The sequence below is a fragment of the Tribolium castaneum genome, chromosome 9 (genome assembly GCF_031307605.1).
Source record: "Tribolium castaneum strain GA2 chromosome 9, icTriCast1.1, whole genome shotgun sequence".
NCBI classification, from domain to species: domain Eukaryota; kingdom Metazoa; phylum Arthropoda; class Insecta; order Coleoptera; family Tenebrionidae; genus Tribolium; species Tribolium castaneum.
In genome coordinates this window covers 2586878-2612129 of record NC_087402.1, presented here as the reverse complement: position 1 = coordinate 2612129, position 25252 = coordinate 2586878, and the positions used below count along the sequence as shown (strand labels likewise).

Genomic DNA, 25252 nt, shown 5'->3' with positions numbered 1-25252 from the left:
TCAATAGAGGAAAACAGAACGGCTGTTGGAAAATTCCGAGGGAAAAAATAATGGTACTTTACGATTACGATCGGACTCGTTTAGGTCCCACTGTGTTAAAGTAGCCATAAGTTTCTTTATGCGCGTTATTCGTGTAATAGTATAGGAGACGTCATGCGGCGATATTTGGCATAAAACCTTATGATTCCGTATTAAACAAGTCCGGTGGACGGTTTCGCCTCATTACGCTGCAATTTATTTTTGTTTGAGATTTTTAATCAAATGAGTCGGAAGGCAACAAGTTGTCGGAGTATTGAAAATTGTTGCGACAAAGGTCGATGACGAGCGCAAAGTTGATTATGAAGAAGTGGAGAAGAGCGATGATTCGTCCGACCTTGGCGTCGTGCTGCAGGTATTGATTGATGGAGGTCGTGGTCTCGGTGGTTGGGTTAAAAGGCAGGCGATGGCCGTGTTTTGTAATTGATCCGAAGTTGAATAATTAAGACGGATTTCTAGTTTTGGGATGTTTTATTAATAGGTCGTTTGAGTTATTAACGATGTTGTCGGCATGCGGGGTGTGCTTATTAATTCAGGAGTTTGATGAGCAGGAGTCGTCTCATTATTGAGTTATTTAGCGAAATGCATCCAATATTCATTAAAGGTTGGAGTTATCCGGCGTTCCGAACGTGATTTTATTTTTTAAATGATTAATGAACGCGGCTATAATGCGATATGCAAGACTAACCAAGTCGGGAAGGAGGAAGAGGGACTAACACAGATGTTAAGTGGATGGAGACCTACATTATTGAATATGAAGAGTTGTGGCTCTTTCGATAAAAACACCATTAAGGAATGCATTTATTTAGTTTATTAATTGCAAGAAGCCGGGCTTTTTGACAGCTCGAGATAAACAATTTATCTTGTTGTTGAAAATTTAAGAGAATCACTCGATCCGAGATATAATTGGAACGCTTTATCAACTTTATGAAGACGTTTATACTTAAAACCAATTAAATGAAAGGGAATTGTTGTACTCGCACAAGAAGCCGTATTCATCCCGACGTCAACCCTTTTCATCCTCCGTCTCTCGATCGGATTCAATAACTTTATACATATTTATGACCACGGTGTTTAAAAAGCAGTTTAAGTTAATTACTTGCGTTAATAACGAGAGACCCGATCTTGATTTAATATGGTGGCCGCGCTGTAAGAACTTGTAACTGTCACATTCTGTGCCTTATCGCGAGCTCATCTTCCGATTTATTAATGTTCCTTTTAAATTCGTATCGAATGCTTCGATTGTCGATTACACAAAAGTCGCTCCAACTGATATGCATGTTTCAAAAAATCTAACGACTCGTATGAACCCCAGCTTCGACTGTTTTGGGGAAGAAAGCTATTTCGTACGTGGCGAGAAAGAATAATAATTCGTAATAACGTGAAAAATCCTGAGTTACGGTCCGAGTTGTGTTGGACAATTCCGCCCGGACCTGGGCTGAAATATCGACAGAGGAGTGACTTTTTCGCGTCTCGTGTAATTGTGACATTGCTATGCAGAATTTGATTGGGAAATGATGGAAACAATGAATTCCCAAATAAAACAACAAATTCTCAGTCCATTACAGGTTGAATTTATTGAACAAACCGCAACGTTAACTAGGTTTCGTTTTATGACCTGATTTGGCGCAATATAGATTGTTCGCATTTGAAAAAAGAGAAAAATGGCCGGGTAAGATCGATAAATGGTTCACATTGGCGTAAAATGGTACGAGTCGGGCTTCGATCTCCATAACGGGAGTTGAATCGAGCCGTCGATGGTCAATATAAAGATCATATCTTTTGTTTTAAATCCTCCTCTTTATAGAAAAGTGCCCGGATTTATGTTCATTAGAGAGAGCATAAAACCGTTCATCACCCTGAGCATATCACAACAACTTTATGGTCCAATATATAACTGTAAATTTATTAATGCTCTCCATGTGCTCGCACCATTCGAGCTACGCTCTAAGGATGAATTGCCTCGGTGCGGCACAAGCACCGCAATGCAACAATTATAATAGGTATAAATAAGTTGCTACCACTACTAGCACCACCTTAAATCTGCGATTAAAAACGGTCGCCTTTTTGACACAAACGAATTAATTTCGCTCTGATTTATGCCGGTGTTGGGGCGGATTTACAACTTATGATATTCTCGGGACGCGGAGGAAATTATTTAGAGGCTATAAAGCGTCCCAGGAATGTGTGTTACCGCAGCTGGACGCATCTGATACGGTCAGTTTCTTGGCAATGCAAAGTTTGCGTTAATTTTTAATTGTCGACTGGGAAGTGGGTTGCGTACTCGCTCGTCCATTAATAAATAAATAATCGGCGAAAAGGCGTTTTGTTTCTCGAAGGTGTTGTGTGTGCGTACCGTTTCCGAAACATTCCTATGGTAATTGGGAGCCGTTAAATTTTATTGTAATGTTCGTTTGCTTTGTAGCAGTGTAGGAGTAACTGAATATGACCTATAAATTAGAAATTACGTACGAAGCCGCGTACTTATTTTATCTCGTCGTAATTTATGGACGGAGGGAAATAAAAGTTGAACTTTTGAATAATAAAACGAGCGGATATTACAATTATTTATGACGGATGGGAGCGATTCGGGAAGAAGGTTTCAATTATTTTAGTGTACACTCGCACCTTGCATTTTTTGGCGTAATGAAACGATCGACCGGACATTAGGATAAAATTTATGAGTGTTGAATGCGGCCAAATTGGGAAATAATGTTTCAATTACGAGCTCTCATTTCCTGTATTATGAATTATCCACGGTTTTGATTTAAACCATGGCCGTAATCAAGCTTCCCGTGCCGCCGCCCCCGACCAATGATTACATTGCAGTTCGATTAAAATAGTTGGAATTTCACAAGTTTTTCAATTAATTCGCACCTCCGTTTGTGCCAAGAGAGTTTCCTTTCCGGCAACAATAAACATTCTTCCCGTTTTACGTAAATCGCAAATTTGCCATTGGAACAGAGCCAGACTGATTAAAATTTTCGATTAAGTAGATTAATTAGGATGGAACGTTCGAATTCGAAGCTTGTAATTCAGAAAACTCCCATTTCCGGATTCACAGACCAATTTTCCGTTGATTAGTACGACTGGCAGGCGCGATTCCACCATGTTCAATTATGGATATTACCTACCTGTTATTGTTAAACACTGGGCCACTGATGAAGATTAAATGGCAAACAAACAGGCTAGGACAATGAAAATACCACATTTTTTGCTATTTTATATTTTTCAATTATAACATTTTAGTAACAAAAACACTTTTTCTTTGCAAATGAACGTGATGTCCTCCTCCTGAAAAAATAGAAATATGTTTAAATAAAAACTAATGTCTGTGTTGGCCGCTCATTTAAATCTCCTTTTCCCTCCCGTTCATCAGGCGCGCCGTAAATCACGCCAAAACAGATAAAAACTAAAACAAATAGGGCGGCGGCTGCAGTGGCAGAATTTCACTAACACGGGTGCCAACGATGACGTCTTATAAATCAACTTTGAGCGTCGGTAGCACCGTCACACGTCAAATAAAAGCGACTTTAGCCGTTAACATTTCGACTTTATTGCGTTTTCTCTGCGTTCCTGCAGATTTGGGGATGTTTTTATTATTTCGTCGCCTAATCCTCGCCGAATCCTTTCATTAGTCTCAGACGGGGCCCCAATTTGGTGTCGGACTTTGCGGTCTAATTAGAAACACTGGAACGACTTAAATTATAATAGATGCCGCAGCCGTTTGAGCATGTTTCAATGTAACTCCCTTAATAAACTAAGAACTTGGAGCATACACGGAGTGGAGGTCAAATACGTATTATTCGAAAATCGTTTAATAGAATTTCTTGGCTGTCTTCGCCGTACGTATAATTAATCAATCACGCGAGTCGGTCCAAGCCAACAATTAACGTTTCATTTCTTTGTAGATTCTTCTTGTTTCCAACGTTTAGGTAGTGTAAAGTGTAATTAAAAGCACATGCTCTTTATGAAAGGTTAACACAGATGAATTGATTTATTTAGTTGGCACGTTTTTATCTAATATTAAATCCTTATGTAAATATACGAAGCGTTTTCTTTTTGGGTCCGGCCAGTATGTGTTGAGAGAGAAGCTGTCTATAGGCCCACCGCTATTTATTATCAAGTATCTCGGCCTAAGTGCCCACTTACATGCAATTGTGTAGTAAACATGAATTTTCTTGAATTATTAGCGATGGTTTCTTCTTGACTGTTTCGCCGATTTTTTTCTCGTTCCGAACGCACATAAACATAAATATTGATTAAACGAAAAAAATGCCCAAGACCCCCCCCTGCACCAATAAATTATTAATTATTTATCGGAGTCGAATCGAGATCGCTACACTTGGTAGTAGGTAGATCCAATAATATCCACCAGCTTCGAAAAAATCGCTTGATGAACGATATACCGTTAAGTTAATTACGAAGACCGAGAGAATTATTATTACGAACGACAACGTTATGCCTATCATCGCCGCAAAATGGAATCTCTTCTACTCCAAGACGATAAATTGAAAACGGACAACTGTTACTAAATGAAATTATTACCTAGTCTGGTTTTGGCGCGGCTGTAGATCTGCGGACGCAAGAAAAAGAGCAAAATTCACGACAAAATCACGATAAATCAAGACGGGAAACGAAAAATTGCTTATGACTTGCCCGCGGTGGAAACAACGAAACCGATCCTTAACAAATCTAGTCCAAGTTGTTAAAAATTTAACTCTAGAATTGGAAAGTTTTAATTCGTGCAATTTATCCATTTTCCAATTAAAAAAGCGAGGAACGGATTAAAATTTTTAATTGTCATTCATGGGGGCACCACAGCGAGACGCCGCCGAATCTGTTGAATTAGAAGTTATAATTCATTGGCTTTTTTCCGATTCTTATTCAAACCGAAATCCGGCGAGATTACGCCCCGAATAAAAATTCCTCCTCAAGATGGAAAGCTCGCTCCTCCTCCGCCCCGGTGCCAAATCAATATCTAATCAAAACTGTATTTGTAGCTTTAAATCAATGTTTATTCAACTAGATGGGTTTGATTGACTGCTTTGCGAGTTCATTACCATTGGATAAATATTGGTCGGCTGGGATATCCTGCTGGTATTTGGACAACATCGTCTGCGGAAATATGACTCCGATGTTCTTTTTTAATTAAAACCTCCGGACGGTGTCGATGATATGCTAATTAACGTATTGTTCACGTGATGTTTAATCAGATCACGGCCGGAACGAGAGCGTACTTTATTTCGGGACACAAGCATTTAAATTAACCAAATTTATACCAATTAAGTTAACAAGACATCCTTTGGAGTAGATCTCTCCAAAGTGTTATTTATCGCTGAACTCGCGACGCATAAATCCCCTTATTTTATTACTTAACACCTCCCCGAGTCCAATTAAATAGGAAACAGTATCGGGTTCCCCCAATAAAACTTGAATTTACATTTGTAATTCGATATGTGTGTTTTACAAATCAGGCGAGAGATAAAAGTTTCTGTCAACGTATTTTGCCATAAAACGAGGCGATTTTAGGCGTGTACACGGACCATACAAAACGAATACATTTGTACGGGACGTGTTTCACTCGACTTTTATAATAATGTGTGAAATGTAAGCGGCATTACACGATTTTATCGGAGAGATAAAAACCAACCGGACAAACAGCCATAATAACGCCTTTTTGCCCCCCTTCTCTAATGACCCCAAATAGAAGCACACCTTAATTGTAATAACAGGCACTTACCGTAAGTCTGAATTACGGTAATTATTTCGTTACCCAAAAAAGAGTGAAACTCCGCCATTAGTAAAACTAGAAGTTTGTTTGGTTTCGCGGCCACCTGATAAAAGCCCCGACATTCTTTAATAACGGCAAAAAGCTCACCGGAATAATATAAATTTCATTATAAAGGGAAAACCCTCGGAGAAATGGCGAGTTTATCCTACCGGTGGTGGATTTTTGTGGGTGTTTTAATGAATCGGCGTTTTCTCTACTTAGCCGGCCTCTGTTTCCCGTCGAGAACCTTTCTGTTTTTACTCGCCGGCCCCTGTAATTTCGCAGATATCGCGTCTAATGGGACTCGGCCCCATTGTGGCCGATGAGTCGGCAGAAAGCTTCGGGAAAATGAAAACGGATGTTTTACAACCCGATCGCCGATAATTGAATTTTATTAAAACACTGCTTTTTGCCTCTGGTGGATATTATTCGAATCATAATTTTTACGGTTTGATGAATGCCGAGCGAGTTTTATTTAAACAAAAATGATAATTAATTCCGTCACGAGGAGGGGAAAATTCGCGTTCAGCCCACTCGCATATACACACACCGAAAAAAAATTAAATAAATAATAAAATACAGGCTCTTTTCACGCGATGCTGATTACAAGCAAACCAACAAGCGCGAGGATAAATGGGACGATGTCAAACCTCGTTCCTTTGGTAATTATCCGTTAATGAGACGATATGGGATTGCGAGGCGGCCGATCGAAAAGGAAAAAATCGTTATTAAGAAAGCGATAAAACGCGGATATTTAAGCGTTTATTTCAAACTCATTTTAATATGAATCGGACCGGCACGGGAAAAATGAATCGTAAACAAGAATTTGAAATTTACCGCACGCAAATCGCCAATCGCAATTTTATACGACTGTCGTAAAACTGATAATGTGGAGGACCCACGTCTCGCTCGCTCGCTGGACACGCCGTGCTGTAAAAACGCGCTTTCTTCCGCTTCCGAATTTTGATTAATTAAATAAACGACACCCGATCGCAGATCCGTCTTTTTATTCTAATTAAAAACCTCCGGGGCGTAGAATCTATTACCGTCGTAATTTACCGGCGGAATCTAATTTATATTAAATATATCGAAAATTGGATTATAAAATGGCGGAGTTTAGTCTAAATCGTTTATCAAAATCACGCGCCATGAAATTATACTCGCTGTTCATATAAATTATTCACGTGTCCTTTTTCCTCTTTCGGTCTTGTGGATTTATGACGTTCCAGATGAGAGGGGAATCATTGTTGATGTTATTATGGCATTATACTGCACAAGAGCAAAAAATTCCTCTGCCGGTTGTGCGTTTATAAGGTCGAGCAAAACCTAATATTCAAGACTTGGTTAAATGTTTCCGCAAATGTACCGCGAATATCGTTTGTGTTTTGATTTCTCTAGGGAAATTATGGTGTTGAATGTACGAGACTGTTTAGCAAAAGGACCTCGTACACTACTCAGTATACCTACATCATTCTAAGATTAGCTCAGGCCCTAAGGGCGACTTGCTGTATTAAAATTTTATTTCTCCCACTTGAAAAACTGACACGAATTGAAGAGATTAAATTTGACCGACGAGACGTAAAAATAATTCCATCATTTTTGCGAAGGAAGGCTAATTTAATAATGATGATTTAGCCGGAATTCTGATGACTCCACCGAGAAAAAATAATTCGGCTGAAAGTCGCTTCATTTGTAATTCCTTCGACAAATACTTGATAAAAAGTTTCAATTATTTAAGTAGGGGTGTATATAAGCTTTACGAGTTCGGAAATTTTCTAATTTAAAAAATTACAGTCATTTTGTTCGGTTTAAGGATATAAAATTTAGATATCGGGCGGAGATAAGTCCGACTCGATTCACAAATTATAGGGAGCGACTAATTTTGGATTATTTAAAAATGCCTTCTCATAAAATCTCCCAGCTACCGACGAATTATCGCATTAAAGTGCTTTTTACGAGCTTAAGAGATATTTTTGATGCGAAACGAACGCTTGGTGTGTGTGTCTATAGCCCCCCGAATTGCCTCGGTGATATTGGCTATGTGTCGGGACTGTTAATGTAGCCAGTTTTATTAATCTTTGCCACCCTCCCGGCAAACTTCCCCTCGGAAATGCTGTTTATTAGGAACGTCGCAACTTTTTTCGCATTGTCGGCCATCCCGACTTTAATTGAATCCAAACACAATTAAATTTTTCGCCGGCAATAAGTTTTAATCACGTTGACATTAATTAGTCGAGTGCGATAAATAAAACGGCCGAAACAATTTGCAAATCATTTCGATTCACGTTGCTTTTGTTTTGACAGTGAATTAATTTAAGTTGTGTTCACGGCCATCTTTAGGTACTTGAAATTCAGCAACGCTTAATTTATTCATTCTCATCTCGAGTATTTGTTTCTCCGGCGTTCATTATTAGAAGATCATAAATTAATTCCGGAGATTAATTTATTAACGGAGTGGGTTTTGCGCCTTGAGCGACGGCAACTCATTGTTGCTTCGTTTTCGACCCTTGACCCAACGTGTCTCTCCACTCTGCGGTGTCCCGATGTTGGTTTTAAAGCGGCTTTTTTTATTTATTGGGGTTGCTTAAAGCGCGCGCCCGTCGCGAATTAATCTCATCACCAAATAAAGAACTGTTGCAAGATTTTCGAACCCTTTCGGTGACCGCATCCGAGGAGCATCCCGGATGCTGCGTGCGTGCCGTGCCCTGGGGGCCCACACAGGGGATATGTGTAGGGAGCGGCGAGAGAAACTCAAACGAATCGATATCGCCGGTTACAATGGGCCTTTTCTTAATTGGATTTCATTAAACCGATAGGTTTAGAAAAGAAAATTGCTGGCAAAATCTTGCATTTCGTTCTCTGGGGGCTTCAAGTCGAAATAATTACCACCTGTACGGCTAAAATATCCGCGTCTTTGAGATGATAATAACCGTACGTCAAGCGAATTATTCAAATTGAATTCCGACGAAAAAAACTCTTTCCTCCGGGAGCGAGAGAAAGGCCGTGTTTGTTTTAGTTATGGATCAATCCTTCGTTAATGGAAGTGTCCACGGATAATGACTTGATTGGCGCTTGCAAACATCAAACGCCGAGCCTTTGTATGCAAATCTAACATCGGAAGGGTTACTCTCTTCCTTCGACTAGCAAAAATAACGATCGAATCGATGTTATCGTTTTTATATTGGATAAGAAGAGTGGACGCGCCTTTATATGCAGACTACTTAAATATCTGCCCCTGTAATTACGGTTAAGGTAGCCTAAAGGGATGATCGCATAAACCCTAACTGGCAGTCGCCTGTAATTGCACGGTTCACACCCTTAATCATGTGGGACGCTTTTGGCCATAATAACGTCGGATGAAATGGTAACGTGGCCGTTGTTATTATCCTCAAACACATTTTCGAGGGTTGCGTGCTTTATAGGTTCATGAATATAAAAACTTAAATTGTTAGAGAGACGATAGAAAAAAACCAAAAGCTCGCGGCCATGGATGCTATGGAAAAGATAACACGCATATGTAAACTATTGTTCTGAATTTTTAATTGCAAAACTCTACTTTCTTCGTTATTTGTCAAACAAACTCAACCATAATAAATATTAAATACGCCCTCTTGACGTGAAATTAATTACGTCATAAATTTTTTAATCATAATTAATCGCTCCACGCTAAATTTGATTTTCCACCGACTGTAATTAATTTCAAGACAAGACATGAATGATTTTGAGGTGTTTCATATTTTTGTATAAGTAAGGTCCGTAACCTTGTTATACGGCAATCGAAAATTTGAAAGATACTTCAACGTCACGTTTCCTAAAAGCTTCCACTTCTTCGAAAATTCGAGCGAATCTCTGCTCTGAATAGCAAACACTTTCACTCGATTGCTCTTATTGTTTCGAACAATTAAAACCTTTTTTGGTTTCGCGAGACATTGCAATTATCTCCGCGTTAATGTAGTTCCTTATCGACACAATTGCGTTTGACCAAGTACTTATTATGTGGAAAAAAACAAAGGATAAGATCTGGCAAAGTGGACGCGTCTTGCGTCCGCCCGAGATATTTTGCCATTAATTCTCGTTATCTCGCGCCCAATAAATCCTAAATTAAGAAGATAGTGTAAGAAATATATCAACGCTATATAACAATAATTATAAGCTTCTGATGCGTCGTTCGATCGTAAATAATCCACCTGTTCGTCGGCGTTCGAAACGCCGTCGCGACGCAATGCTTCGACCAAATTAAATTATTTATACCGTGCGTCGGCAATAAATAGCGGCGAAAAGAACGCCAAGTCGTTAATATTCCTTTATACGCCGGGAGTGCATATAGGGAATTTTTAAAAGGCGCATACTAAATCACTTTTTTATTCGCATTTATTAGCAACAACTGGACGTCTTTGTGCGCTGCTTGCAGGGCCCAGTGTGACGTCTTTCAGTGCCAAAAGAAAGGAATCGCCGAAAATTTAATTGTTCTTGCTGGATATTCGCATATAAACACGGTTTAATTGGTACGCGGCGATATTTATGGGCGCAAGGATGCATTTTTCAAAATGCCAATTAAGTTTTTAATATTCGTTTCGGGCGTGATGTATTACCGTCGGTTGATAATTTTTTGACATGTATTTGTGCCCTGCTGGAAATCTGTCTTATCAATCAATTGTTTCTCGTGTCTGGGTTTGAGTAATGTGCGCTACCTCGTACCCCACGGGGGGCAGAGCCGCATATACCGCCGTGTGACTAAATGTCCTTATAACATCTTAGAATCGCGTTATGTTGCACACACGTACAGTATCACCGACAAGGATCTAACTACGACTTGCATGCGATAAATGATGGATGAAACCGGTAAACCCTTGTTAAAAATAATTGGCCTTCATTAATCCAAAGCCGAAAAAAATACTAATTTTTCATTCGGGTGATTTATACCGCATGCACTATACGATTATTTTTGTTTAAACTTTTCTAATTAATTTTCGTAACGAAACGAGATTTGAATAAATCATCGTTATCGGCCGTGTCTTTGTATTTAAATTTCCCTTTTCCATTCACGGATTCGTCATGCACTTACCGTATTAAATATCAATAGTCGATCTAATGAAAAAATCGGATTAAACGCGACGCCCGCTGTTCTTCCCCATTTAAAATTCAATAACGTTTTTCAAAAATAAAACATATTATAAACCACATTGCCGACGTCCGTATGACAGTAATCTGTACCGCATTGTCGTTTAATGTTATGTAAATCTCGAAAACGATATTTCTCGGTGATGTGGTAAGTCAATTCCTGGCGACCGCCGTATTTCTAAATTTAATCCGAAAGCGTTCTGCATTTCAATCTCACCTCACTCTCTGATAATATTTTTGCAACAGGTGAAGTTGCCTCAACCGTGCAAAACTAAAATTATCGTCGAATAAACGGGGCATTCCACCTTTATGTCGGCACTTTGTGTGATGCATCATAAGCCACCACTACACCACCGTAAAGACTCGCCGAGATAAATTAAACAACCCGGAACTAGAATAATTCCGCAAAATCGCCATTTCGGATTCCATTTCGTCCCGATATCGGCAAAATATTCCCTAGCTCGTCTCCTCCGATTTAAATCGAGAATAATCCGTGTCCTGATCAAGTCGAGATGATTTTTGCCACCATTCAATCACCGACCTTTATGCCGTCCCATTCACAATCATGGCCTATTCACCACCAACTAATCCGATATCTTCGACTCTTCGGCTTGTTCTAGAGCTTCGAGAAAATGAGGAACACCATTATGAATATTGTAAAAGTTTGCATATGGTAATTTTCTTCGGTGCATTATGTGCCGGGTCGAGGAGCCGTCGCTGAATCGTATCTCAGAATCGCGAATTTTTCAGGCCCTCAGGAAAGCCCGTATATACGGCGAGTATATTGCCATTATCATGGCCTAGTTTCTGGCGCAATTATGTCGCAATGAAGCGACGTTTTGTTGCTGGAACATTTCAAAAGTGTCTCTTTCTCTCGTGCGGCCACCGAGGACGACATTACCATAAAATGTCGACGAGTCTACCGTAAAACCCGCGACTTATTGTTGCTTATCATATCCCTGAATACAAATTCACTGCTGAAATTTACGACCTTTTCCCGTATCGTTATATTTCGAATATAAAGTACACGGAAAACGCAGATAAAAACCGACATATTTATGCCGAGTTAGTATTTTGCCGCATCACAATTATGGTGCCACTTCCATCAAATAAAAGGCTTAGCGTTAGCGTCTGCGTTAAACTATACGGTTGAGCGGGAATCAAATGAACGCAGTCATAGACAGAGGCGGCTCGTCACTCTTGTAACGTTAGATCTTGATTGGAAAAAGCCCTCTACTAAATTAACTCGGAGACAAAGACGTACGAGATCGAATTAAACGTGCGTGATAAACATCTCTTTGAAAATAATGAGGACTTTTTGCCAGGATCGATGAACCGAAGGAGATTTTTCTTATTTACACAATACCTACACATTTTCTTTTTAAACTAAAACAATCTTATCTGGGATATAACCCATTAAAATTCTTCGCATCGGCTATATTTCAAGCTAGTCCGGAGAGAATCTAATTCATATCATTCATTATCTTGACTCGTTGTCGGAATAGATATTCTTTTGCTTTAATTGAGCCGTGCTGAGACAAGTCTGCCCATCCCAAGGGCGCTGTTTGTTTTTACGACAAACATTTTATTACCTGCGCAATTTTTTCGATATCTCTCTGTATTTTACTAACCTGACTTCCATTAATGATGCAATAGTTTCGCTTCTGCAGCATAATTGGTTCAACGAAGATACTTTGAATGTCGATATAAAATACATAAGTTATTCATTGTCGTTACACAAAGATCATTTTACATGCCATTTTAACATCGCATATGTTCCATACATAATAAACGAGCGACGGAGCATCACATCTGCAATATTTAAGCAAGGGCTTATCCGTGAACTTCCTTATAATATTTCCGTTTCATGTCGTAAAAATTCACTCGACACGCAATCAAAAAATTTCGAAAAAATTAATTTCTCACCTGTTTTATTAATTACACGAAACGTACAATTTAAAGCAATTTTTCCCAACGTCGACCGAATAAAATTAATTTTTTCCTCTTCCCCGGTCTCAGTCGAGAATTGAAGTTTCCAGTTTTTGCGATGACTCAATTTAAAATTCACATTAACATAGACGTTACCGTATTTCATCATATTTTTTTGCATCTGTGACTGGAAACCGCTATCCTTTGAGCTCACCATATCAAGATATTATGACAATTGAATGCTAACTAAGTGGCAACAATGCATTATTTATAGAAAGTTTTTCCCCCCAACTACTCTTATATTGTTGTTGTAAAAATCGTACGCAAAAGAAACGCTTTACGTCGCTGACCACAACCATGCTAATACGAACAAATGGAAACAGAGTATAATTAAGTTAGCAAAGGAAAAGAAACGATACCATTAATCATCTGCAAGTTCTCATTATGCATGTGCGCTCTTCCTAATCCACCATCTGCATCACACACCAAACAAAAAATTAATTAGCCACTACCGGGCATGCATTCTCGATACGCCGATGGTCAATTAAAAGAATATTTCGACGAGAAAAACATATCGTGAGGTGCTAAGAATAGAAACGGACGTTTCAGTCATGCTAATAACCGACTTTTTACAACACAAATAAAACCACGACACGAGCTGCCATCCAAATGCCTCCAGGATTCACACACGCTGCAGCCATTTTCCAAAACCAATTATTTATCGGAACCTAATTACTTACAAATTTTCTTAGAAGTCAGAATTGGTACAAAATTACATCAACTCCTCAAAAAGAATTTCGAGTCACTTCAAGCAATTTTATTTCATTTTAAATCTCTCCGATTTCTTTGTTGACCATTAAATTTTTATCTTCGGGTCACCTTTATCATCATTGCTTATCTTAAACACCATTATCTGTTGTAAAACTTTATGGTGTACAAAGAAAACGTTGCTACAATAAGCTCTGGATGTGTTATATTAGCTTGTTGATTTGTTTGATTTGACCATTTTTACTATAAAAATGTAGACAAAAATATTAATTTAAGCGAACTTTACCTAATTATTCTTTCTCCTGAAAAGCTAAATTACCGCATCGAGGCATCAAGCTAGAATTTATGAAAAAAATTTCTTTGATCAATTTTTTTATTCAGTCATATATTTTCATATATCTATGTTCAGCCAGATGCCAGAAGTCTTTGAGTAAGGTAAGGTAAGTCCGGGAAAGGTGGCCAGGTATAGATGGCCCTGCCGTTGAATCGCTTCAAACCAATAGAAGAAAAGATCAAAATTAGTTCAATTGCATTATTTCTCTCTCCCGTTTCAATTTCTTTTTGAATTTTGAAGCTAACAAAAAACGACCGAAGTTTACAAAATAAAAAACAGTGTTTTTATGAATAACTAGTTAGGGTCTTTTAAGCACAAAATAGGACTTTCATAGATTCTGCGATTTATTAGATACATATTTAGCTTTTGGAAGCAGTTTATTCGTTTATGTTCAGCCAGATGCCAGAAGTCTTTGAGTAAAGTAAGGTAAGTCCGGGAAAGGTGGCCAGGCATAGATGGCCCTGCCGTTGAATCGCTTCAAACCAATAGAAGAAAAGATCAAAATTAGTTCAATTGCATTATTTCTCTCTTCCGTTTCAATTTCTTTTTGAATTTTGAAGCTAGAAATAAACGACCGAAGTTTACAAAATAAAAAACAGTGTTTTTATGAATAACTAGTTAGGGTCTTTTAAGCACAAAATAGGATTTTCGTAGATTCACCGATTTATTAGATACATATTTAGCTTTTGGAAGCAGTTTATTCGTTTATGTTCAGCCAGATGCCAGAAGTCTTTGAGTAAAGTAAGGTAAGTCCGGGAAAGGTGGCCAGGCATAGATGGCCCTGCCGTTGAATCGCTTCAAACCAATAGAAGAAAAGATCAAAATTAGTTCAATTGCATTATTTCTCTCTTCCGTTTCAATTTCTTTTTGAATTTTGAAGCTAACAATAAACGACCGAAGTTTACAAAATAAAAAAGAGTGTTTTTATGAATAACTAGTTAGGGTCTTTTAAGCACAAAATAGGACTTTCGTAGATTCTGCGATTTATTAGATACATATTTAGCTTTTGGAAGCAGTTTATTCGTTTATGTTCAGCCAGATGCCAGAAGTCTTTGAGTAAAGTAAGGTAAGTCCGGGAAAGGTGGCCAGGCATAGATGGCCCTGCCGTTGAATCGCTTCAAACCAATAGAAGAAAAGATCAAAATTAGTTCAATTGCATTATTTCTCTCTCCCGTTTCAATTTCTTTTTGAATTTTGAAGCTAACAATAAACGACTGAAGTTTACAAAATCAAAAACAGTTTTTTTATGAATAATTAGTTCGGGTCTTTTAAGCACAAAATAGGATTTTCGTAGATTCTGCGATTTATTAGATACATATTTAGCTTTTGGAAGCAGTTTATTCGTTTATGTTCAGCCAGATGCCAGAAGTCTTTGAGTAAGGTAAGGTAAGTCCGAGAAAGGTGGTCAGGCATAGATGGCCCTGCCGTTGAATCGCTTTAAACCAATAGAAGAAAAGATCAAAATTAGTTCCATTGCATTATTTCTCTCTCCCGTTTCAATTTCTTTTTGAATTTTGAAGCTAACAATAAACGACTGAAGTTTACAAAATAAAAAACAGTTTTTTTATGAATAATTAGTTCGGGTCTTTTAAGCACAAAATAGGATTTTCGTAGATTCTGCAATTTATTAGATACATATTTAGCTTTCGGAAGCAGTTTATTCGACTTTTTGAGAAAATGCAGATATGTGTTGGAAATGGGTGATCTCTTTTTGATTTTGGAGCAGTTCTCGGAGCGTTTGGTGTCGAATAGCGCGCACTTGTCGCGCGTCCCATTCAAATTGCAAACCCGAGTCGTTCCCATTGTCACAAGTGATTATTTGTCGGAATGTGGTGTCATGTCGACGTCATGTAGTGTCATGTACTTGGAATAGCGGTCCGTTTCGACGGCACAATTGTGCAAACGCGCCATCCATCGGCCGCATGTAAATTAACGCCTGAAACAGGAGAACGGTTTCAGGCGCCGCGTCCGAAATCGGATATATGAACCCTTCCTTCGCCTTGATTAAAACTTTAAATTAGGCGAACGTTTTGCGATCGAAGTGAAAGTATAAATAAGAAATGTCCGTGTTTGTAAGTAGCGGTTGGCTTCTGGCTTTGACATCTTTATTTGTCAGCGGGGGGTTGCACCAACAAACGGCAGCCAACCGATTCTTTATCTACTCGACATTTTGTGCATTGAAACTACACCGACAAGTCACAGAACTAACGTTGAAAATAAAGGAAAAACAGCGAGACGCGAGATGAACGTCCCTTGTGTGTAATTCATGCGTGAGATCTAACGTGACCAATTAACTCGGGGAAAATCCGATTCGTTTGTCAAATCAAATTTAAATTTGTATCGCGATTACGTTAATGTCTTTCCTCGATGCGTAATCACGACGCGACCATAAAACAATATTTAGAGAGGCGAGCAAATAAGCAATGAATTTTAATGCGCCAACCTTGAATTATTGTAAAGCTCGGATCGACTAGGCGCTCGTCCTCCTAATCCTGAAAACGTACTAATGAAGCGACGTGTTGAAAATTCTCGCGCCGAAAGTGCAAAAGCGAATGAAAATTTTTACTCAAAGAGTGTTGACCTGAAATGAGAAAACCTTGCGCTGGGAATTACACAGCTCTAAATTATTTGTCAGCTCGTCGCTTATACTGCTAGATATAACGCTGCGAATTTATTAAACATTAACATTCAGGTAAATGTTGCGAAGCAAGTGTTGGATTTTTCCTAATTCGAAACAGTGCTAACAAGTGAACACAAAAATTCACGGCAATAAAGCGCGATACATCATTCTAAAAAGTAATACATCAAGGAACATGACTAAAGGCAGGCATTTTCTAATTTATTCTCTGCATAATGAGTTCTAATACTGTATGATCTGCGTGGGGTCCAATCCGTCTTCGCCTGGCGTTGCTTCACCGTAATTGGCGCCTTTAGCGTTAAGGCACTTCTTCAGCTTTTTCCTGATGTATTGGCCACTGCTACAAGTCGATTAAATCCCAAATCACCGAACGCACGATTCGATTAATTATTCCCGACGAAAACATCCGCCATTTTTCCACACGATGTTTACAGTTATTTGACTGTTTTTAATATTCCCTCAAAGCGGGTGGTGCAATTAATACCCGAGTGCAATTTACCAATGCATCATCCGGCAAACAAGTGCATATAAATACCGACCCGGTTGACAGTCCTCGCCATTTTGCAGCTATTCTCCCGTATAAATACAGTTCCCGTGCAATATTATTTGCACATAGTAAATGGGGGATATTAATGTATATGTTTTATGGACGCAACGAGAAAAAACGCATTTATGGACGTTTTAGAATGCGCCACCGTAATAAAAAAGCCCAATCTGCGATTTTTCAGCTGAAAATCGCTGCTCCTATGTCAACGAAACATAAAAATACGACGCCCCAGGTAAAAAAGGTGTGAAATTCTTTCTTGTTTACACAACGTCTCGCACAAGTGAAATAATCCGTGCAGTTTTCACACCAATGGCACTTGGATGCCGTGCTCGAGGAGGCTTCACGACCCAAACGCAGCCGAGAGGTTCAAAGCTCCCGCGAGCTCGATTTTTATTTATATAAAAAGTTTTAAATTTAGAAAAGCCGTAATGGACTTTCAGCGGAATCATCTTTCTTTCAAATATAACATTTCAACTATTTATAAAACACAAAAGTTGTTTTTTTATCGTGTACAAGTCGTTTGTATGTTTTCCAGTAAATGTAAAGAAAAATAAACATTTTATCAGGTATATGGAGATCGTGTTTGCTTTTTTATATTATGTTTCTGGTAAGTTTGTTGTCTTTGAAAATATGAATGATTTTTTGACCGCATAATTGCGAGGACACAAAAGACGGGTTTTGATTTCGCAGCTTTATGGCCATAAAATTTTAGAGGCACTTACTCTAAGTGATGCTAAGTAATCTCTTACCTTAAACTATGTAGATGTGAAATTTGCTAGACGTCCCAATCCTGTCTGTGCTGCTTATTCTGACTCAAATCCTATCTGGGACAAAGCGATAATGTTATATAAACATATATTCTGCTTCGGATTGATTTTAAAACGACCGAGTAAAGTTTCAACCCTGCAAGTCTAGAAATCTCGAATACTGCTCGACGTTTGGAAATTTCCTTTTAGTCTCTGTTAATTTAAATTGTTTACAGAGAAAACCGGCAAAGTTTGCCGGAAGGAGTTGAGAAATTTGCAAATCCATAATGATATGAAACGTTGTAATGATTCGTCTGGCGGGGAAAAATCACGACGCTTGTTGTTTGTTTTACGTTTCTGGTACAACCGTTTGCATATTTTAAAGACGGGCAGAGTTCTGAATTATCGCGCATTGGTTTTGTCGCAGGTACGCCGTTTTTTAATTATACTTTTATTTATAACCCTCATAATTTCGATGTAAATGGCTCGGGGTCGGACCGATGGGTGGTTTTTAAAAATTTAATTTCAAATCGTGCAATATCCAATTAAAGGTAAATTATAGTAATAAAATCGGTGCACGACGCAACCGACACCAAGACCGAGCCGCCGATTGAAACAGATGGCGGCCTCCGCATGCCACAAAAATTCATTTATTTGCAAAACAACGCTGTTGTTAATAAACGTCGTCCGTTGCTTTTAAATGTCTTCTCCGTGTGCACTTCGGGGTCTTGGTCCGATGTGTAGTGACCTCACGTAAGCCCTAACCCGGAGTGGCTTTACCGCCCGGAGTTGCACCTGGAATATGAACCAGTCGTGCAGTTTGTGTATTGGTATATTCCGGGCCCGCCGCCAGAACGCTTCTCCATACATATTACATACAGTTCGCTTTCTGAATATTCAATCCTCTTGTCTCGGCCCCCAAACATAAACCGATTAGGCTTGAAGAAGAGAGAGAAGCGTCGAAAGCTCGTTTGGAAAACCGCGAATTTCGTCATAATCTCTTCCGGTAAATAATGGCGTTTCGGGCAAATGGCCGCCTAATCCCCGGAATTTCGACATTAAATAAGCTTAATCCGTACCGATGCATGCCAATTTAATATGAGAGACGGATGTGTATTGTGCATCGGTTAGCAGCACGGCGGTTTAGGCACGTTCCGGTGCACATTCCATTTTAATTTTAAAAACCCTGTTTACCACTAGAATGGCCACTAAATTTGCAATTTCCGGACGCGATTTTACGTGGAAATTAATATTTTGCCCGGATAAAGCGCGACGTGATTGCGGACAAAACGGATAAGGTCACAATAACGCTTTTTCTTTTCCATTTAATTTTATTAGTCGATTCGGCTCGAAAGTTTTCATGAAAGCATTACCGAAAAAGCCACATTTCCATTACGACCATCGGACTGTATCAAACTCGACTCGCTGACCAAAGAATCGTGGAAAATTGATTCGGATTCGGCGCTTTTATTTGTAAGTTTATTTTCCCCGGGATGAAATTTTAAATCGAAAATATGGACGAGGAGCTCGTTTTACAACCGTGGCTAGAGCGGCGAGCCAGGAGTTGTAAATGCACAAGTGCAGCTCCAAACAAACTTCACTCGGAGCCCAAAAGTTCAATTACTTTCGTCGTAAAAATAAAAAAAAACTACACACCAACGACAACTTAGAGGGTATATTAAAGTTGAAACATAAAAACACGGACATTGTGGAAGTTTCAGACGTTGCGGTTCCTTTACCAGATATTACTTCTTTGTTAATTGTTCCTTTGTAGTCCGATTCCACTCCAACTCTCACAGTCTGTTCATTAAAGTATGGCGCTTCAAACACAGAAAATCCAAAGCCTTCAGCTACCACTAATTACAGTATTTTAATCCAAGAAATCCGGAAACTTCAAAGTGTACTCCGTACGTCTCGAGATCCCGACGCCGAAATTCCCTCATTCCCAATTATAAAAATTCGACTTTTCAGGACCCCTTTTTTGCTTCTTCTGAAACAATTCTATTTTTGTCGCTCCAACAGCACTGATTTGAATATGAAAAGGGATGATCAGCTTGTTCCGAACCTTCTGCTTTCAAATCAGCGAACCATTCAGAACGTTATTCGGGATTGCGAGCTCGCGCGCGCAAATAACAAAGAAAAACTCGTGTGAAAACAAAAGATGAACCGTGTTTGCTTGCCGGGAAAGTCGTTCGACAACTACCAAATTGATTTTCGCCACATTAGAATCATCCAGCTTTAACAAAAACCTCCCTTTAAATAAATAAACTCCAGAATCGATGGAAAGCTAGTTCCCTGTACGCAATTAATATCCTCGATCCAATATAGCCGGTTTTTATTGCATTTAACATCACAAATGTTGGGTTTGACTTATGACGTATCGATTCGAATCACATTAACTTTATATATAAAAATGTCGGATAATATTTCACGAAAAATATAATATTGTTTGGTTATACATCATCCTGCTCAGGACAAGAATAATATTTCAGTCAATCATCGCAGAAATCGGCCATAAATCGTTTTATTTATATAAAACGCGGTATTGGCACCGATGCTCCTTCCGCATAATTCGAGCATTTTTCTCTGACTTTTTTCAAAAAACGTACCACAAACACGTCTCGTACTCTCATAAAATAAGTCGTGACGGTTTTCAAAGCTTGTTCCGCTAAAAGTACAAAGCGCACGTAAATCGACTACGCATTACGCAAATAGAATATGAATGCCACAAAACGGAACGTAGAAAACGACAAAGATCACCGTGTATATGGCACAAAAAGGAATATTCTCTGCACGAAACTCCGGACCAATTTTATCGCCGGATGCCCGGACCTGGCTTTTTCCCGTACGATTTTATGTGACACCGGGACGCAACCAGCTATACAAGGCATTCTTTAAATGTTGTCTGTAACACGGACAAGCCTCACCTTTAACACTTCATGTGTTATTACCGGGACGTCGTAAATTAAAACGACAAGAAAAAATACCTGTCACGTGACGACTACCTCACACTAAATTCAAAAAGCACCACATGTGTGCACCAGCTATCTCACACACGACGCCGGGAATAAATTAAAATTGGTAGGTGCCCCACAATGGGGATTTCTTCGACCGAATTATAATTAACCGAGTGTCACGAGAGGTAATTGAAAACATTTATCGAGGGGGTTATTTGCGGATGCGTCTTGTGTTCAGTCACGCCACTCTTAGCAGCTTACCGCTCAATTAACACAACGTTGAGTTGGCAAGCTCCACGTCAGGAAATTAGAAATATTACCCAAGAAAATCTCTTTTATTTTGCGCCCTAATCCGTTCTAATGCCGTCCGCGATTAATAAAATTCGAGCACGTGTTTGGAACACGGAGGAGGTGGTTGAGTCCGCCCCTGAGCCGGGAGGAGTCGCCGTGCTATATGAATAATGAGCCGGCTCTGCTAGAGGTAGAACGGAGAATTAAGTGGGTGGAAGACAAATTCGAAGCAGACAAGTGGATGAAAGATGCACGTCTGCACTTCCAGTTGCACGAAATTTCGGAAAAATTCGCCCAAATCCGGCACTTGGAGATATGTGCATGTTGTTTTTGTCACCACGCTAAGTTTAGCAAGTAACCGGGGATGACGGAGGCAGCGTCGGGACGCCCACCGACGTTGAACGGCCACACGCATACATCATCTTCACGTCGCCTCGTACATTTGTTATTGTCAGAACTTCCAACTTATACTCACCTTCCATCCCGACAGCTCTTTCCTGTTTCGGGATGTTCCTGTTACTGTTATCTTTCACTGCACGTTTTATTAATGATCGGAGTCGTCCTGTTTTTACGTGGGACAATTTCCGGACGATAATACCGAAAAAATAAATATTTCAGACGAGAGTTTCAGCGATTTTTTTGTGTGACAGAGTAAAGTTTGCGAATTTCTAAACTACACAGCAAACTCAAGTGCAGACATAACCAACTTCTCACAACTTCTAACTAACCGCATCCCGTGTCATTTGCGGAAACATCGGAACAATTTAATTACAGTTTCTTTCATTGCCAGCTTTTCTAAATTGTTGCTTTGAAAGTTTTTCAAGTGGTCACGGAACCATAGATCAATAATAAAAGGAAAGCTGCGAACGGAATCCCCGGACGTAATCTGATTTTTATATTAGGAAATACGACTGCACTGAGGGTAGGAAAGGATAACTCGGGAAAGACAAATTGAAAATGACAGTAAGCTTTTTATTTCTCTCCGCGATTTTTTCCGAGACGACGGATTGAAAAATAATTTTCAATAAAAACGTCAAGAACAAACGTTCGATCTTGGAAATATTTCTCTCCCCGGGTTTTCTATAAACTCAATCTCGACGGTGCAATGATGTACAGCTTCTTCGGATTGGAGCGCTCTGATATTAAAAACTATATTTCAGATTGCCGAACATAAACCCGGATGGAATTCTTATTTATATATTTAGGTAGGAGATATCTCCCGAATAAGGTGCGAACGCTGGCCTCGCTCCACAGCGGCCTAACTAAGTGTTATGTAAGTTTGAAGAGTCAATATAAGCCAGGCGAGAAGGATAAATTTCCCCTTTCCATCCGGTTTGACGCTCTGAATAGGCAAGGTGTGTAAATGGCTTTTCATAAGGAGGAGATTTCACTTAGGTATCCGAAGATTAGAACCTTGGTCAAGAGTAACTTCTGAAATTGGTTTCGGGTAAGTCGAGTAAGGACTCGATCCCCTTCAAAAGCAGTCATTTCCGAAGCCCATTGTGGGAAGAGATGCCCCCACAGTCCGCGCCTTCATCAATCTTATTGCACTTTAAGAAAATTTTTATGGACTATTATAGAGAAATTCCCCCAATTTCGCGAGAGTGGATCAGAAATTGCGCGCGTGTCTTATTTACACGGCATTACCGGGCTGAATCCTTTGATTCTCCGAGTAATTGCAATTTAATCGGAGGCAGGATTTATGCGACCCTTGCGCTCGGTGGCAGGTGAGCCGCTTCGTCATTTCAGTAACGATTTTACGTAAAACCGTCATTAATCAGAAGACACTTAAAAATTCGGCAATTTCCGAACCTGCGCTATCTTGACGTACCCATCGGAGTTACTTGACAGCTGAGAGATCGCAGGAGGCCGTTCGCAAACCAACATACACTCACGCTTGAGTAATGTTAGTTTAGAACGGCGCTTAATTACTTGTTCGGAGGCGGGCCGAAGCCCACCCACTTCGGCTACTTAGCCCCAACTACTCCCACCTCTCGAAAGTTTTCTTAAAATTTTTCGAATATTTAAAAACCCAACAAACTTCTTGATTTCGACAGGTTTAATCTAACTACGGACTGCGCTATTTAATTTATTAATTAATTTATTTTTTTATTTACTCATTTACGGCCAAACTATTCTAAAAAGTGGAACTATTTTGATCCATACCAATGCAAAATGATCCGGGGAATCAATTGGCATCGAGAAAATTACCAAATTCCGAATAGTTTTTTAGTTATGAATTTTTTAAAATTTCACCAATTTTTGCATTTATCAGCAATTTGCTCGAAAACTATAAGTCGGAGAACAATAATCTTTTTTGAAAAAAATAGATAATTCAAAGAGCTTTCCAACGATAGTACACTTCATGGGGTTATCTCTGATAGTTCCGGAGCTGTTGCTCAACAAATATTCCGGGTACCCAAAATCGACAAAAATTGCGACGAAAATTGAAAAAATCAAACATCAAAAAATCGAACATATGGACTTTTTTGGACTTTTAACAACTCTTGAGAGTGGTAAAGGCATATATAAATACGAAAAAGTATGATAGAACGAATTTTAAAAAAAAATAATTTTTCACTTTCTTGAAGGTAAGTGTTTATTATTCAGGAAATTTTAGCAAAAAAAATAAAATTTTTAAATCTCATGAAAAGTTCGTATAATACAGAAAATGAGCCGCTGAATTCAATGGAACAAACCGCATTGCTCTACGACTTTTAGTTTTTGAGTTATGAATTTTTTTGTTGGATATAATTTTCCACTATGACAAATGGCTACCCTAAATTTAGGCAAAAAATTTTAAATTTTTAATTCTTGTGAAAAATTGATATAATATGTAAAATGAGCCGCTGAATTCAATGGAACAAACCGCATTGCTCTACGACTTTTAGTTTTTGAGTTATGAATTTTTTTGTTGGATATAATTTTCCACTATGACAAATGGCTACCCTAAATTTAGACAAAAAATTTTAAATTTTTAATTCTTGTGAAAAATTGATATAATATGTAAAATGAGCCGTAGAATTCAATCGAACAAACCGCAATGCTCTACGACTTTTAGTTTTTTTATTATGAATTTTTTTAGTGTAAAAATTGGATCGCCTCTGTAGCCAGAACCGTTGCCCGGAGCGGCTCCGGGTTTAATCGAAAAAATAGAGAAAATTAAGCGCTATCAGATGGTTTTTTGTTCGTTGCTCTAAGTCTTACAGTTTCCGAGAAAAACGCAAAAAAAGTTTCCATTTTCACTTTTTTTCAATTTTCAACCGCCAATTACGGCGAAACTATTAGAGTTAGCGAGAAACGGAAAAATCGAGGACAACCGGAATAAAAAACTCTACAAAATGGCATAGGACTCAAGGCGATATCTCGCAAAAAAATTTTCAATTTTCAATCGCCGATTACGGCCAAACTAAAAGAGCTAGGAGAAAACGCTTTTTTCCATCGGAAAGAGCACATCAAAATCTATAAGATAGAATAGGTTTCATTTGATTTTGAGACACTTTTAAAATTGACCGATTTTAAGGGGGGGGGTTGTTAACTTTTTTTTTATTTTTCTTATTTGCTCATTTACGGCTAAACTATTCTAAAAAGTGGAACTATTTTGATCCATATCTATGCAAAATGATCCGAGGAATCAATTGGCATCGAGAAAATTACCAAATTCCGAATAGTTTTTTAGTTATGAATTTTTTAAAATTTCACCAATTTTTGCATTTATCAGCAATTTGCTCGAAAACTATAAGTCGGAGAACAATAATCTTTTTTGAAAAAAATAGATAATTCAAAGAGCTTTCCAACGATAGTACACTTCATGGGGTTATCTCTGATAGTTCCGGAGCTGTTGCTCAACAAATATTCCGGGTACCCAAAATCGACAAAAATTGCGACGAAAATTGAAAAAATCAAACATCAAAAAATCGAACATATGGACTTTTTTGGACTTTTAACAACTCTTGAGAGTGGTAAAGGCATATATAAATACGAAAAAGTATGATAGAACGAATTTTAAAAAAAAATAATTTTTCACTTTCTTGAAGGTAAGTGTTTATTATTCAGGAAATTTTAGCAAAAAAAATAAAATTTTTAAATCTCATGAAAAGTTCGTATAATAC

The 25252-nt window shown here is 38.6% G+C and overlaps 1 long non-coding RNA gene across 1 annotated transcript in view; it reads right to left on the bottom strand.

Annotated features, from left to right (window-relative positions):
- Positions 1 to 3252: 3252 nt before the first annotated feature.
- Positions 3253 to 25252, bottom strand: part of LOC135267125 (uncharacterized) — a 54554-nt gene continuing 32554 nt past the window's right edge. Inside the window, exons 2-3 of the long non-coding RNA XR_010335414.1 lie at positions 17896 to 17970; positions 3253 to 3330 (exon numbers count right to left, since the gene is read on the bottom strand). This is a non-coding gene — a long non-coding RNA (uncharacterized LOC135267125). The remainder of the gene's footprint in view (positions 3331 to 17895; positions 17971 to 25252) is intronic.